The 14,313-nt window shown below is 42.7% G+C and overlaps 1 protein-coding gene across 2 annotated transcripts in view; it reads right to left on the bottom strand.

The window, feature by feature from the left end:
* The window catches only part of ST8SIA5 (ST8 alpha-N-acetyl-neuraminide alpha-2,8-sialyltransferase 5), a 100,179-nt gene that overhangs the window by 70,173 nt on the left and 15,693 nt on the right, over positions 1 to 14,313 (bottom strand). The gene's annotated exons all lie outside the window — the stretch shown is intronic.

The raw sequence follows: 14,313 nt of genomic DNA, 5'->3' as shown, positions 1-14,313 counted from the left end.
TAGCGAGACCTTGCCTCCAGCCATCAGAACTGTTATTAAGCTTGCTAGTTGCTGGTAGGGGCTCGATCCTGCTCTCATTTGAATCAATGGGAGTTTTGTCCTGGATTTCAGTGGGAGCAGGAGCAGGTCCTGAATGTTTATTTCTGAAAACAGTGACCTATGGAAGCTTTAACCACAAATAAAGTGGCTCAGCTGGGAGGTTATTTTACCTCCATAACACATGAAAAAAAACGATCTTTGGGGAAAAAATTGGAAAGTCCTTTGTAAAACAACAAGATTTTAATATGAATAAACCAGCAAACAACTAAATCAATGTCCAGTGTGCCATTATCCCAGCTGTTCAAACCAACATGCTGGGGCCTATACTGAACTGTGCAGGAAGGTGGGGCAAAGATAGTACCGGGGGGCTACATAGGGGGCAGAAAAGCTATCTATCTCTAAGCTATTCCGTGGGATAAAATAGAACCATTTCAGGGCAGGACACAGATACTATTATATTATCTCTAGTCCCATTCAAAGCTTCCATGTGGGATCCCTAGTGAAGTTATTACAATTTAGGTCTTGTCTGAAGTATAGTTCTATACTGACAAGTGGTTTCCACAGAAATGGGACAGTGAGGTCCATATTCAATATCTCTCATGGATTCTACCCAAATGTGGTCCGTTTGCAAACAGAAAAACACCATCTTTTTAACTACCAGCCAGGAAATTCAGCCTGGGATCTGAGTCCAGATCTGTTCTTGGCAGCTCACACATCACCACCACCAAAGATTCTGCATTCAGAACACAAGGCCCAGTCTCCTTAGTTTATAATCCTTTAATGATGCACAAGGCGCTGCTGGATCCAGTACACTCTCCCACAGCTGTACTGAAAGACCAGTGGCAGCAAAATGAAGTCAAAACTTAATTTAGTGAATACAATAATTATTGGGGTGTAAACTCTGGGGCAAAAAGGCCTATTTTCCTCAGTTCATTTTAGCCCTTTAAAAACAAATTAGCCATTTACTTTGTTCGGAAAAATAAATGAAGAATTTATTCATTCATATCACACAGAGGAATAGACACATTGACAGCTGTATAATGAAGTCACAGCCACAACAGGATCCCATCTGTCAAAGTCTCCACCCACAGAACCAAATATGGTCCTTCTAAACATTTATGCACTTAAAACATGTATAATAGGACAGTAGTTTTATACCAAGATCCCCTGAGAGTTCCCTTCTGTCTAGCTGGGATTTAGCCAGCACCCTGTTGCCATTCAGCAGTAATGGAAGGGAAGCCGTCATGAGTCCCAGGCTGAGAACACATGTGATATGGACAGATCTGCCTGTGGAGATTAGAGGAGAGATTTTGAAAGGCATAAAAGGGGGCGAGGTGCTCATCTCCCATTGACTCTGAAAGGGAGTTGAGTGCCTAATTGCTCTTAGTACCTTTGAAAATCTTGGCCTAGAAACCTGGTTCTCTTTGCAACAAATGCTGCTCTGTTACACTGCTGCAAATCTGGAGTAAGACTTCTGACTGCACCAAATGTACCAGAGAGCAGAATTTGGCCATTTACGTATTTCAAGGGCTAGTAGTAATCTCAGCACCTACCAGCAGTGTGATACCCTGTGATCCTCCAGATCTTAGAGGGAGTAGCATTAGGGGGTGGAGGGGTGGGGAATCACATTAATATATTGTACTGCCCCAAACCAGAATATCCATGATTTATTTCTGATCCTGGCCTACATGCCAGTATTAGCTGCAACAACTCTCTCTCCTCAGCATCAACGTGTGTGCAATCACTCAGGAGTAGTCTGGCTACCTGTGTTTTTCACCTTCATCTGCTAAATCAGAGCTAACTGGAAAACATGGTCCTTGAGGACACTGAATTTTTGACATTCTCGGGAGAATTTTGAGTCCTTGAAGCAATGAACAGAGTATGAGGAAATATCTAAGAAACGGAGAGGTTTCCTGTGACAAATATAACCTTGTACAAATACTGTCCCCGGTAATGTGTGTAAAGGAAATTTATACTCATTGCCTTCAAACCAGCACTACAACATATCAAAAGAAAACATAAGAGTTGCCATACTGGGTCAGACCAAAGGTCTAGCTAGCCCAGCATCCGGTCTTCTGACTGTGGCCAATGCCAGGTGCTTCAGAGGGAATGAACAGAACTGGTAATCGTCAAGTGATCCATCCTGTCGCCCATTCCCAGCTTCTTTCAAACAGAGACTAGGGGCACCATCCCTGAAGAAACACCTCTCTGCAAGAACTGAGAAATATGATGTCGATACTCAAATTTTCAAATGCGCCCACAATATTTGCTGGAACATTTATGTGTGATTTTTTTTTTTGCACTCACATGTGCATGCAAAATTGTTAACTATTGGCACAATTGCCCATTTGCACCCTTGTTTCAGTGTCCCTTTGAAAATCTGGCTTTTCATTTGTGACCATCTTTTAAAGCTTCCTCCTCTTGGGTGAGCAAATGAGACAGATTTTGTTAATTTTTTACACCAGGTGTGTGCAAGCATCTGGCACAGAAATTGGCTATCAGGAATGCAAGATGGGGTTGCAATACTTTGCATCATGCATATCACTGGAACTAAAAGCCAGGTTGCATGCAACAGTGTTTTTTGAGCTATGGTGTGACCTCTGTATTACACCATACCATGAGCTACCAGTAGCATGGGATAGCCTAGATAATGTTTCCCAGCCAAAATCCAAGCATACAGGAAGCCTCTCTCATGTCACTGATATGGATAACACATGCAACAAAATACTACAGCCTAGACAGCACAATATTGGAATATGTAACAGTCAGGTATAATAATAATATTTTGAATGTCTATATCATCTTTCGCCTGACAATCTCCTAGTGCATTACTAACACAAACTAATAAAACCTCAAAATACCCCTAGGAGATTGGTATGCATTTTATTTCCATTTTACAGTAAACTGTCATGGGATAAGAGGGAAAGCCCTCTCATGGATTGGTAACTGGTTAAAAGCTAGGAAACAAAGGGTAGGAATAAATGGTCAGTTTTCAGAATGGAGAGAGGTAAATAGTGGTGTCCCCCAGGGGTCTGTACTGGGACCAGTGCTGTTCAACATATTCATAAATGATCTGAAAAAAGGGGTAAACAGCAAGGTGGCAAAATTTGCAGCTGATACAAAACGACTTAATATGGTTAAGTCCAAAGCAGACTGCGAAGAGCTACAAAGGGATCTCAGACAACTGGGTGACTGGGCTACAAAATGGCAGATGAAATTCAGTGTTGATAAATACACAGTAATGTACACTGGAAAACAATCCCAACTATACGTATAAAATGATGGGGTCTAAATTAGCTGTTACCACTCAAGAAAGATCTTGGAGTCATTGTGGATAGTTCTCTGAAAACATCCACTCAATGTGCAGCAGCAGTCAAAAAAGCGAACAGAATGTTGCGAATCATTAAGAAAGGAATAGATAATAAGACAGAAAATATCATATTGCCTCTATATAAATCCATGGTACACCCACATCTTGAATACTGCGTGCAGATCTGCTCACCCCATCTCAAAAAAATATATACTGGAATTGGAAAAGGTACAAAAAATGAGCAACAAAAATGATTAGGATTATGGAACAGCTTCCATATGAGGAGAGATTAATAAGTCTGGGACTTTTCAGCTTGGAAAAGAGATGATTAAGGGGGGATTGGATAGAGGTCTATAAAATCACGACGGGTGTGGAGAAAGTAAATAAGGAAGTGTTATTTACGCCTCCTAACACAAGAACTAGGGGTCACCAAAGGAAACTAATAAGCAGCAGGTTTAAAACAAACAAAAGGAAGTATTTCTTCACACAACGCACAGTCAACCTGTGGTACTCTTTGCCAGAGTATGTTGTGAAGGCCAAGACTATAACAGTGTTCAAAAAAGAACTAGATAAGTTCATGGAGGATAGGTCCATCAATGTCTATTAGCCAGGATGGGCAGGGATGGTGTCCCTAGCCTCTGTTTGCCTGAAGCTGGAAATGGGCGACAGGGGATGGATCACTTGATGATTACAGGTTCTTTTCATTCCCTCTGAAGCACCTGGCATTGGCCACTGTTGGAAGACAGGATACTGGGCTAAATGGACCTTTGGTCTGACCCAGTATGGCCATTCTTATGAACAATAGGTGAAGCTGAGACACAGAGAGGTTAAGTGACTTGCACAAGGTCGCACAGTCAGTGGTAGAACTTGGAAAAGAGCCCAGGAGTTCTGACTCTCAATCCAGTACTCTAACGTTTCCTCCCTCCCATTAAATTGCTGGGCTATCTAATTCTGTGAAGCACCTTAATTATCTGACGTTAAAACTACAAATATTGTGGCAAAGTTACGCCTCTTGTAGCTCGAGGTACACAACACTCTGATGCCTATGCTATGAGGCTGCAAGAGGCAGCCTCTCTCTCACATACTGCTGGCCCATATTTTGGTATGTGACATGTTTGCTAAATACTGTCAGAGATAATCCATTGTGAAAAATTCTTTCAGATTACATGGTGAAGCTCCGGGTGCCGTAGCACAAACATGAATGTGCTTCAGACAATGATATAGAGAGCCCATTGTTTGCTCAGAAGCCAGAATGAAGCAAAATTGAATTAACAAAAAAACACGGATATCTATTCCCAAATACTGGGGGAGATCTTCATTGAAAGCTGATTCTGTGCATCTGACGTCTGCAAGCCAGCTCCATGCAGTGAGATTTGTAAAAGGACAGAATCTGGTAAGAATCCTACTGCACTTCTCATGTGCAGAGGTGCCACAGAATTTTCCTTTCTTCATAGACATCATAAGGGCCTCATCTTGTAAACTGCAGCACGTCTGAGAGCAAATGGGACAGAGGGATGCACGTTCGATTCTGCTTTTTGATTTCAGAGGGTGCATATTGGCAGGATTGAGGATTTTTATATCATTCTTTCCACCAAATCCTTATTCAACTCTTTTACTGATGATGGGTTGTGGTTTTATTTGATGACAAAGATATCTACGCCTTACATAGTTATTATTTGGGGGTCGGGGGCTTTTTAAGTTTCTTTAAATTGAAATAACGGTTATAAATAGCATATTCAATTTGAGTCAAAATTTCAGACATACTACGTGACTTCAAAATTAAGTAAAATAAGCTCACGACTCATACGTGGAATTTCTTTCAACCCTCTCTTCACTCCACCCCTGCCCCCACCCCACCCACCCCCCCGCATCATACTCAGCCTGTTTGTGGCTGCTACATATGGTAAAGAACCTATATCCAGTATACCTGAGCAACATGTATTGCAAGAGATTTTAGTTGAATGAAGACTATTTTTAACTTACTTTATGCTTGTGCTAATTACTGGGGCCCTGATTCAGCAAAGCACAGGTTTAACATGCTTAAGTGCTTTGCTAAATACAGAATTTTTAAAATTAAATATGTTCTTCGAATCATAGGACTGGAAGGGACCTCGAGAGGTCATCTAGTCCAGTCCCCTGCACTCAAGGCAGAGCTAAGTACTAAATCAGTGGTTCTCAAACTGTATGGTGACCAGATGTCCTGATTTTATAGGGACAGTCCTGATTTTTGGGTCTTTTCCTTATATAGGCTCCTATTACCCCCCACCCCCTGTCCCAATTTTTCACATTTGCTGTCTGGTCACCCTATCAAACTGTGGGTCAAGACCTCAAAGTGGATCACGACCCTGTTTTAATGGGGTTGCCAAGGTTGGCTTAGACTTTCTGGGGCCAAAGCTGAAGCCTGAGCCCCGCTGCCTGGGGCTGAAGCCCTTGGGCTTCAGTTTTGGCCCCCCCTGCCCAGGACGGTGGCCCCCACACCTTGGGCAGTGGGGCTCAAGCAGGTTCAAGATTTGGTCCCCCCTCCTGGGGTCCTGTAGTAATTTTTGTTGTCAGAAGGGGGTCGCGGTGCAATGAAATTTGAGAACCCCTGTACTAGACCATCCCTGACAGGTGTTTGTCTAACCTGCTCTTAAAAACCTTCAATAATGGAGATTTCACAACCTCCCGAGGCAATTTATTCCAGTGCTTAACCACCCTGACAGTTAGGAAGTTTTTCCTAATGTCCAACCTAAACCTCCCTTGCTGCAATTTAAGCCATTGCTTCTTGTCCTATCCTCAGAGGTTAAGAAAAACAATTTTTCTTTCTCCTCCTTGTAACAACCTTTTATGTACTTGAAAACTGTTATCATGTCCCCTCTCAGCCTTCTCTTCTTCAGACTAAACAAATCCAATTTTTTCAATCTTCCCTCACAGGTCATGTTGTCTAGACCTTTAATCATTATTGTTGCTCTTCTCCAATTTGTTGATATCTTTCCTGAAATGTGGTGCCCAGAACTAGACACAATACTCCAGTTTAGGCCTAATCAGCGCGGAGTAGAGCGGAAGAATTACTTCTCACATCTTATTTACAGCACTTCTGCTAATACATCCCAGAATGATGTTTGGGGTTTTTTTTGCAAGTGTTACACTGTTGACTCATATTTAGCTTGTGATCCACTATGACCCCTTTCCGCAGTACTCCTTTCTAGGCAGTCATTTCCCATTTTGTATGTGTGCAACTGATTGTTCCTTCCTAAGTGGAGTACTTTGCATTTGTATGTAAGTGCTTTGTGGAATTACTGCCTAAATGAAGCACATTGTTAAATATTAAAATAGAGCAAATCAATATTAAATCTGTTGCAGATAAAAAACAACATAGATGTATTAGCATAATCTATTACCCAACACAATGTCTGGTCCCTCATGGGTGCCATAAATCCCTGAGTGATTCAGTTAAGTTTGAGATCCAGATATTAAATGTGAGTGCAGCAAAGCTGAAAGTGTCCATGGGTCTTTTGAGGCCATGAATAGAAGCCAAATGGCATTCCAATTCCATATCCTCTAACAGTGGAACTGTCTAGGTGGGATGAGATCTCACAGAAGCCGAATATGGTTTGCATATTGAAAGCCTATTAGATTATATATTGACTCACATGAGCTAATATGAAAGCAGCTCCATTCATATTACAGTCCATGCACATATGCAACTTATTTAAAAAGTGAGATTCACACACAGAGATTGCAACACGTCTTTTCCACATTGCACAAGGGATCTCTGCATGGGTCAGTGAATGGGATCCTTCTTCCTTGGTCAAGAAGTTCCAGCACAACATCGGTCACGGTTCATAGGCTATAGTCACTGTTTTTTTTATTATTAGCGGCAGCTTATTGCAGAGTGTGGGATAGACTTTAAGAACATAAGAACGGCCGTACTGGGTCAAACCAAAGGTCCATCCAGCCCAGTATCCTGTCTATCGACAGTGGCCAATGCCAGGTGCCCCAGAGCGAGTGAACCTAACAGGTAATGATCAAGTGTTCTCTCTCCTGCTGTCCATCACCATCCTCTGACAAATAGAGGCTAGGGACACCATTCCTTACCCATCCTGCTTAATAGCCATTAATGGACTTAACCTCCATGAATTTATCCAGTTCTCTTTTAAACCCCTATTATAATCCTAGCCTTCACAACCTCCTCAGGCAAGGAGTTCCACAAGTTTTTAATAGCTGCTATATTAGCCAGTGAATTTAAAAGAGTATGGTATTGAATCTAACTATTATTTGTAATACAGTAGTACACCAAGACCCAAAGCAATATGACGGCCCTATTGTGCCGAGTGCTGTACAGACACACAGTGAGACAAATCCTGCCCAGAGCTGGGTGAATAGCAGATGTTGCCATTCACCGGCAATTCGCAGGGGGTGGGGGGGGGGGGAGACACTCATTTGGGGTTCAACCAAAAATGAAATTTTAACAAACTTTTTGGAAAATCAAAAAAGGTTAAAAAAAATCATTTCAGGTTCAATTAGATGTTTTATTTAACCTAAAACAAAAATGTTTCATTTAGCTTTTGAGCATTTCATGTTTAATTTTTTAAATCAAATTAAAGGAAATTTCTAACCAAAAGATCATTTCAAATTGAAAAATAAAAATGTTTAATTTCCAAAATATCGAAACAAAATGTGTTGATTTTTTTCAGATGGGGGGAATGATGTTGAGGGCGGGGTGTCAAAAATGTCACCCAGTTCTGGCCTTTCCTGAAATGTTTACATATGACTTCTTTCATATTATAAACACTTTCCCACTTATATAGCACCTTGTAAGTGTAGCTCTAAGCGCTTTACAGAGTTGGGTATTAAAATTGCCATGTAACCAACAGAAAAAAATGGAGATAAATGTGATAACAGTTCACATACGTTATATATGTTACATATATGTGGGGGACTAATGTAAGAAAAGCCACTTTCATACTAATTCATATGAGTCAGTACTTGAACTTACTGAAATCCTACTGATATAGACCTAAACTTTCCCAAATAGCTAGTATTTAGGATGCCTCTGGTTTTGGGTTTCCAACTCGAGTCACCTTAAAGGGGCCTGATTTTCTGAATGGCATCTCAAGCTGGGCTCTCAAAAATTGCATCACCCAAAATTTCTAGCCATTAATGAAAATGTAGGCCATAGAGCCTGATTTCTGTGGTCCTGCCTACCCGGAATGCCAAATGAAGTCAGTGAGAGCTGGCGGTGCTCAGCATCTCAGAAAAATCTGGCCCGTGTTACTTACGCAGCACTTACACAGGTGTTACAAACACTGGTTCCACTGAGGTTTTGCATGGGGGCCCACGGCTTGGCTCAAAAGAAACAATCCATGAGCTCCTGAATGAGCCATACATGTTCCTAATGCTTGAAAATATCAGGACCTTGGTCCTGCTGCCTACTGAGTTCAATGACAGCAGGATCAGCACCACTGGGTGAAATCCTGGCTGTACTGGAATCAATAGCCGAACTCCCATTACTTCAGTAGGACCAGGATTTTACCTGGTAAGTTCAAGGACGGGTGATGCCCCTGAAGTTTCGTTTTCCATTAGGTATAGTATTACGAGTATAATGAGCAAGAATCTCCTGAGCTTAGAATGGGGAATACTGCTAGAACCACACCTCATTTAATAGCAAAGTGCCCTTTGTGTATTTGTTTTACTGTTGTACATGTGCTTCTCCCTGCACACACATTTGTGTTACTGTAACAATGATACATTTCAATCAGAAGGATAGATTTAATTGAGAAGGACGACTAAGATTTGGTCTTGGCACATAGTTTGCTGTGATGATGAACAACAGTACTTGAAATGGGGAAGGGGAATAGTATTTTTCTCTTCCCCCTCCTAACAGATTCCTTTGTATTGTAATAGTTGATGAATTAACTAAATGATTTGATCATTTGACATTGTACAGTTATGCACGATGGAGGGGAAGAGATCAGAATTCGGAAATGATGGGAAAGTCACCATTGTCCTAAATGTTTCATGGTTCTGAATTAATTTTGCGTTTGTAAGAATAGGGTAATCAAAATGAATATATTCATTAGCTCCTTGTTACATGTATTTCCACAGTTGTCCCACTGTAATTCAGCTTTGGCTACTGTTCATTTAATAAAAATCTCTTCTGAAGGACACTCTCTTATAGCATTCATTAGTAATCAGATATTGAAAACAGCAAGGATTGATCTTTGACCAGATGTTCATACTAGTTAATTTTCCAGACTAAGCCGATATATTTTTAAAAGCCTGAATATTGTTACTTTAATGACTCAATCTCGCTCCCTAAATTATTTCAGTCTAAGGCACAAATTCAATTTAAAAAAAAAAAAAAAAAAAATCTCCCTCTGGCTTTCATTGACGTCAAACAGCTCACCCCTTCAAAAAAAATTTTTCCTGGGCTTGTGGCTTTCTGAATCATGGAAGCTTCCCAGAGTTTCTACTGAAACTGTTCCAAAAGAAGGAAGCCTCTACCCAGATACCACTGCTAACCCTAGATATGCACGTTCAGGGTCTCTTGGTTTTCCTCTTATGTTCATATTGTGGGTCTAATTCATAAATTGTGCCCACACAATGTCAGGCCTAACTTGCATTCACAGTTACAGCGACTGCTGGTTCAAGCAAACCTAGAGCCCCCTGCAATGCCATTCTACCGGGCCTTTGGCTCAGGGTCAAAATCCGCTGATGAGTGATCCTCTAATCCACAGGTTTTCAAACTGGGGGTTGGGACCCTCGGGGGTCATGAGGTTATTACATGGGCGGTCACGAGCTGTCAGCCTCCACCTTAAACCCTGCTTTGCCTCCAGCCTTTATAAGGGTGTTAAATTAAAAACACTTTTTTATATATTTATGGGGGGGGGGTCATACTCAGAGCGGTCACCAGTAAAAAAGTTTGAGAGCCACTGCTCTACTCTGCCATAAATGTCTGTGCCATTATTACATATTACATGTATTACAATAGGATCTATAGGCCACAACTGAGATAAGATCCCCATTGTGCTAGGCACTGTATATATCAGCGATTCTCAAACTGTGGGTCAGGACCCAAAAGTGGGTCACGACCCTATTTTAATGGGGTCGCCAGGGCTGGTTTAGACTTACTGGGGCCCAGGGCTGAAGCCGAAGCCCTAGCCCCATGGTCTGGGGCCAAAGCTGAAGCCTAGGGCTGAAGCCAAAGCCCAAGGGCTTCAGCCCTTAGTGGCAGAGCTCAGGGGGCTTTGTGTCCTCCCGTCCAATGCAGTGGGGCTCAGGCTTCGGTCCCCCCCTCCCGGGGTTGTGTAGTAATTTTTGTTGTCAGAAGGGGGCCGCGGTACAATGAAGTTTGAGAACCCCTGGTATATGTGCATAGTAAGAGGTAATCCCTGCCTTGACGATTTTATGATCCAGATAGACATCACAGAGAAAAGGTGGGAGAAAGGAAGTATTATTATCCCCATCTGACAGATAAGGGACAGAGAGATTGAGTGACTTGCCCAAGATTACAGTTAGGACCCCGCGGGATCCATGCTGAGATTTCAACCACATCCAAAGTTTGGTTCGTTTCTACACATTATGAAATTCCAGCAAATTGCAACTACCCATGAAGTCACCCTGATAAATTATCTCTAGAGTCCAATTTAGGAACAAAACTGAAAACATTAAACAAGCTAATGAAGCAGGGCTGGCTGTACCATGAGGTGAACTGAGGCAGCCGCCTCAGGTGCCAGACTGTGGGAGGGGTGCCACTAGGACCCAGAGTGTAGAAAATTGTGTCTGCTGCTGGTGCATATGTATTCTCTCTGCTCTAGATACACAGAGATGGTGGAGTGCTGTGCTAGAGGAAGGAGGGCACAAGAGACATAACAGGCAGGCAGGAGAAAAGATGAGAGGGAATAACAGAAAGCACCAGGAGCTGCAGGGAGAGAGAGAGAGGAGGAGGAGGAGCCTCTTATGTACCTCTCTAGCACCCCCAGGAGCCAGGACTGATTAACACCTGCTGCTTCCCTGAACCCACTTGAGGAGAACAGGCAGTCATCTGAAGTAGTAGGAGCCAGTTAGGCCCTTTAGACGCTGATATCTTCCCTCACTCAGGCCCTGCTACCAGCCTGCTATTTGTCCCCTTCAATTGAGTGTTGAGAGCCACTCTAGCTGGCACAGAACAGCAGTCACGAGTGAAAGAAGAAAACGCCCCTCTGGGGCAGCATTCAGAAAAAGAAAGAAAGCAAAGGAAGCTTTTCTGTCTAAGCAGGAAGGAGCTCTCCTGAGATACACAGACACAAATGTTCACGGTGAGTCTTCCGGCTCCAGTGAGGATGTGACTGGTGTGGAGATGCCTGATCTTCCAGTTAGTCAGAGTGCAGGTGACCTGGCAGCTACTGCAGCATCCATATCTCCATCTCAAATGGATGTAACCAGGCACACTCCTGAAGGAAAGTGTAGATCAGAGAAGAGTGGGGTGGAGGCACAAGAAACTGCTGCTGCTGAGTTTAGTTCCTTAAGTCTAGATGATCCAGGACTGTGGACACACTTGAGCAGTAGCCTGAGGGACTTCCTTGTACTGCATGGGCCACAGCAAGTGAAAAACTTCATGTTCCCCAAAGGGCAATGAAAATAGAAGTTTCCATCCAACACATTACTGCCTGAAATCCCCAATGGTGACAAAGAGGAGAGGCCATGGCTTATGTACTCAAAAACCCAAAATGCTGCATACTGTTTTTGTTGCAAACTCTTCCAGTCTAACGATCCAGCCACATTGGGTTCTACAGGAACAAAGGACTGGAAAAATCTGGCTAGAAATCTGGCATGCCATGAAAAGGCAGCAAATCACCAGAGAGCATTCCATAGGTGGAAAGAGCTTGAGATGAGACTAAGGTTAAAGGCCACCATAGATGATCAGCATAGAGAGAAGATTGCATCAGAGTCGGTTTACTGGCAAAATGTTCTGAAAAGGCTCATTGCCATGGTGAGAATGCTTGCTACCCAAAACCTAGCTCTGCGTGGCACTTCAGATCAACTGTATGTGCCAAACAATTGAAACTTTCTTAAAATTGGGGAGCTGATGGCTGAGTCTGATGCTGTACTCCAGGAGCATCTAAGAAGAGTCACCACCCAAGAAATGTACATACACCACTACCTTCAAAAAACAATTCAAAATGAGATCCTACAGTTACTGGCAACAAAAGTCAAACAGAAGATTGTGGCAGATCTGAAGATAGCAAGGGTATGTCTATACTTATGCGCTGGTTCAGTGGCAGGCAATCGAACTTCTGGGTTCGATTTATCGTGTCTTGTCTGGACGCGATAAATCGAACCCGGAAGTGCTCGCTGTCGACTCCGGTAACCCTGCTCGGCGAGAGGAGTACGCGGAGTTGACAGGGGAGCCTGCCTGCCGTGTCTGGACCGTGTTAAGTTCGAACTAAGGTACGTCGACTTCAGCTACATTATTCACGTAGCTGAAGTTGCGTACCTTCGTTCGAATTGGGGGGTTAGTGTAGACCAGGCCCAAGATATTACTCTGTTATTCTGGACTGCACACCTGACATGAGCCATATGGAACAAATGACTGTAATGGTGCATTTTGTAACAACAACAGAACCTAGTGAAAATGTCCCCGCAATGGTGACTGTCAGAGAGCATTTTCTAGAATTTATTGACATTGATGATACTACAGAAGTTGGTGTGACAAATGTGCTTCTTAAAAAGCTGGAAGATACAGGAATTGTGATAGCTGACATGAGAGGTCAGGGCTACGATAATGGTGCCAACATGAGAGGAAAGAACAGAGGAGTGCAGACACAGATCTGAGAGTTAAACCCTCGAGCTTTTTTTGTCCCATGCAGTTCTCATTCATTGAACTTGGTGGTCAGTGATGCAGCATCAGCTTCTAGTGAGGCTGCTGAATTTTTTTAATATTATTCAAAGCATCTATGTATTTTTCTCTGCATCAACTCATCAATAGCAAATTTTGAAGCAACATCTGGGAACATCCTCTCTGACACTGAAACCACTGAGTGCCACGCAATGGGAAAGTCGAGTGGAGGCGATAAAGCCTATCAAACACCAAATTGGGAAGATAGATGATGCCATAGTTGCCATTATGGAGGATAATGCTATGACAGGAACTGTTCGTGGGAAAACAGTGGCAGAGGGAAATGGAATCACCAGAAACATACATAACTTCAAATTTCTGTGTGGCTTAGTGTTATGGCATGACATACTGTTTGAAACACCAAGAGACTCCAAGGTGTTGACCTTGATATATCTGGTGCAATGGAACAACTGGACAAATCAAAGTCATACCTACAATCTTACTGGTCAGATGAGGGATTTCAAAACGTTCTCAAGAAGAGTGCCCAGAAGTTGGCAGAGGAACTTCACACTGAAGCTGTTTTCCCACCAATTCAAGAATACAAGAGTCACTGAAGAAGACGACATTTTGATTACGAGGCACAGGATAATCCCATAAGAGACCCCAAACAACAATTCAAAGTTGAATTCTTTAACCAGGTGCTAGATTGTGCAATACAGTCAGTTGAAGAACGTTTCATGCAGATAAAGGAATACAGCAGTATATTTGGGATGTTGTATGATATTCCAAAACTCCTCACTATACCTGAAGAAGACCTACACCAGCAATGCAGGGCACTAGAGAAAGTGTTGACACATAATGACATGCGCAATATTGATGCGAGTGATTTAGGCGATGAACTGAAAGCCCTTTCAAGATACATCTCAGCAGGATCAACTCCAAAGGCTGTTCTGGAATATATGTGCACAAATAAGATGACCACCCTCTTTCCAAATGCTTTTGTTGCTCTGCGCATACTTCCAACACTTCCTGTAACAGTTGCCAGTGGAGAACGCAGCTTCTCCAAGCTGAAGTTAATAAAAACACATCTACGCTCCACAATCACACAGGAGAGGCTGGTCGGCCTTGCAACCATCTCAACAGAGCAGGAGCTGGCCCAGACTGT

Source organism: Malaclemys terrapin, chromosome 6, assembly GCF_027887155.1.
Source record: "Malaclemys terrapin pileata isolate rMalTer1 chromosome 6, rMalTer1.hap1, whole genome shotgun sequence".
Lineage (NCBI taxonomy): Eukaryota > Metazoa > Chordata > Testudines > Emydidae > Malaclemys > Malaclemys terrapin.
This window is presented reverse-complemented; position numbering and strand designations above follow the sequence as displayed.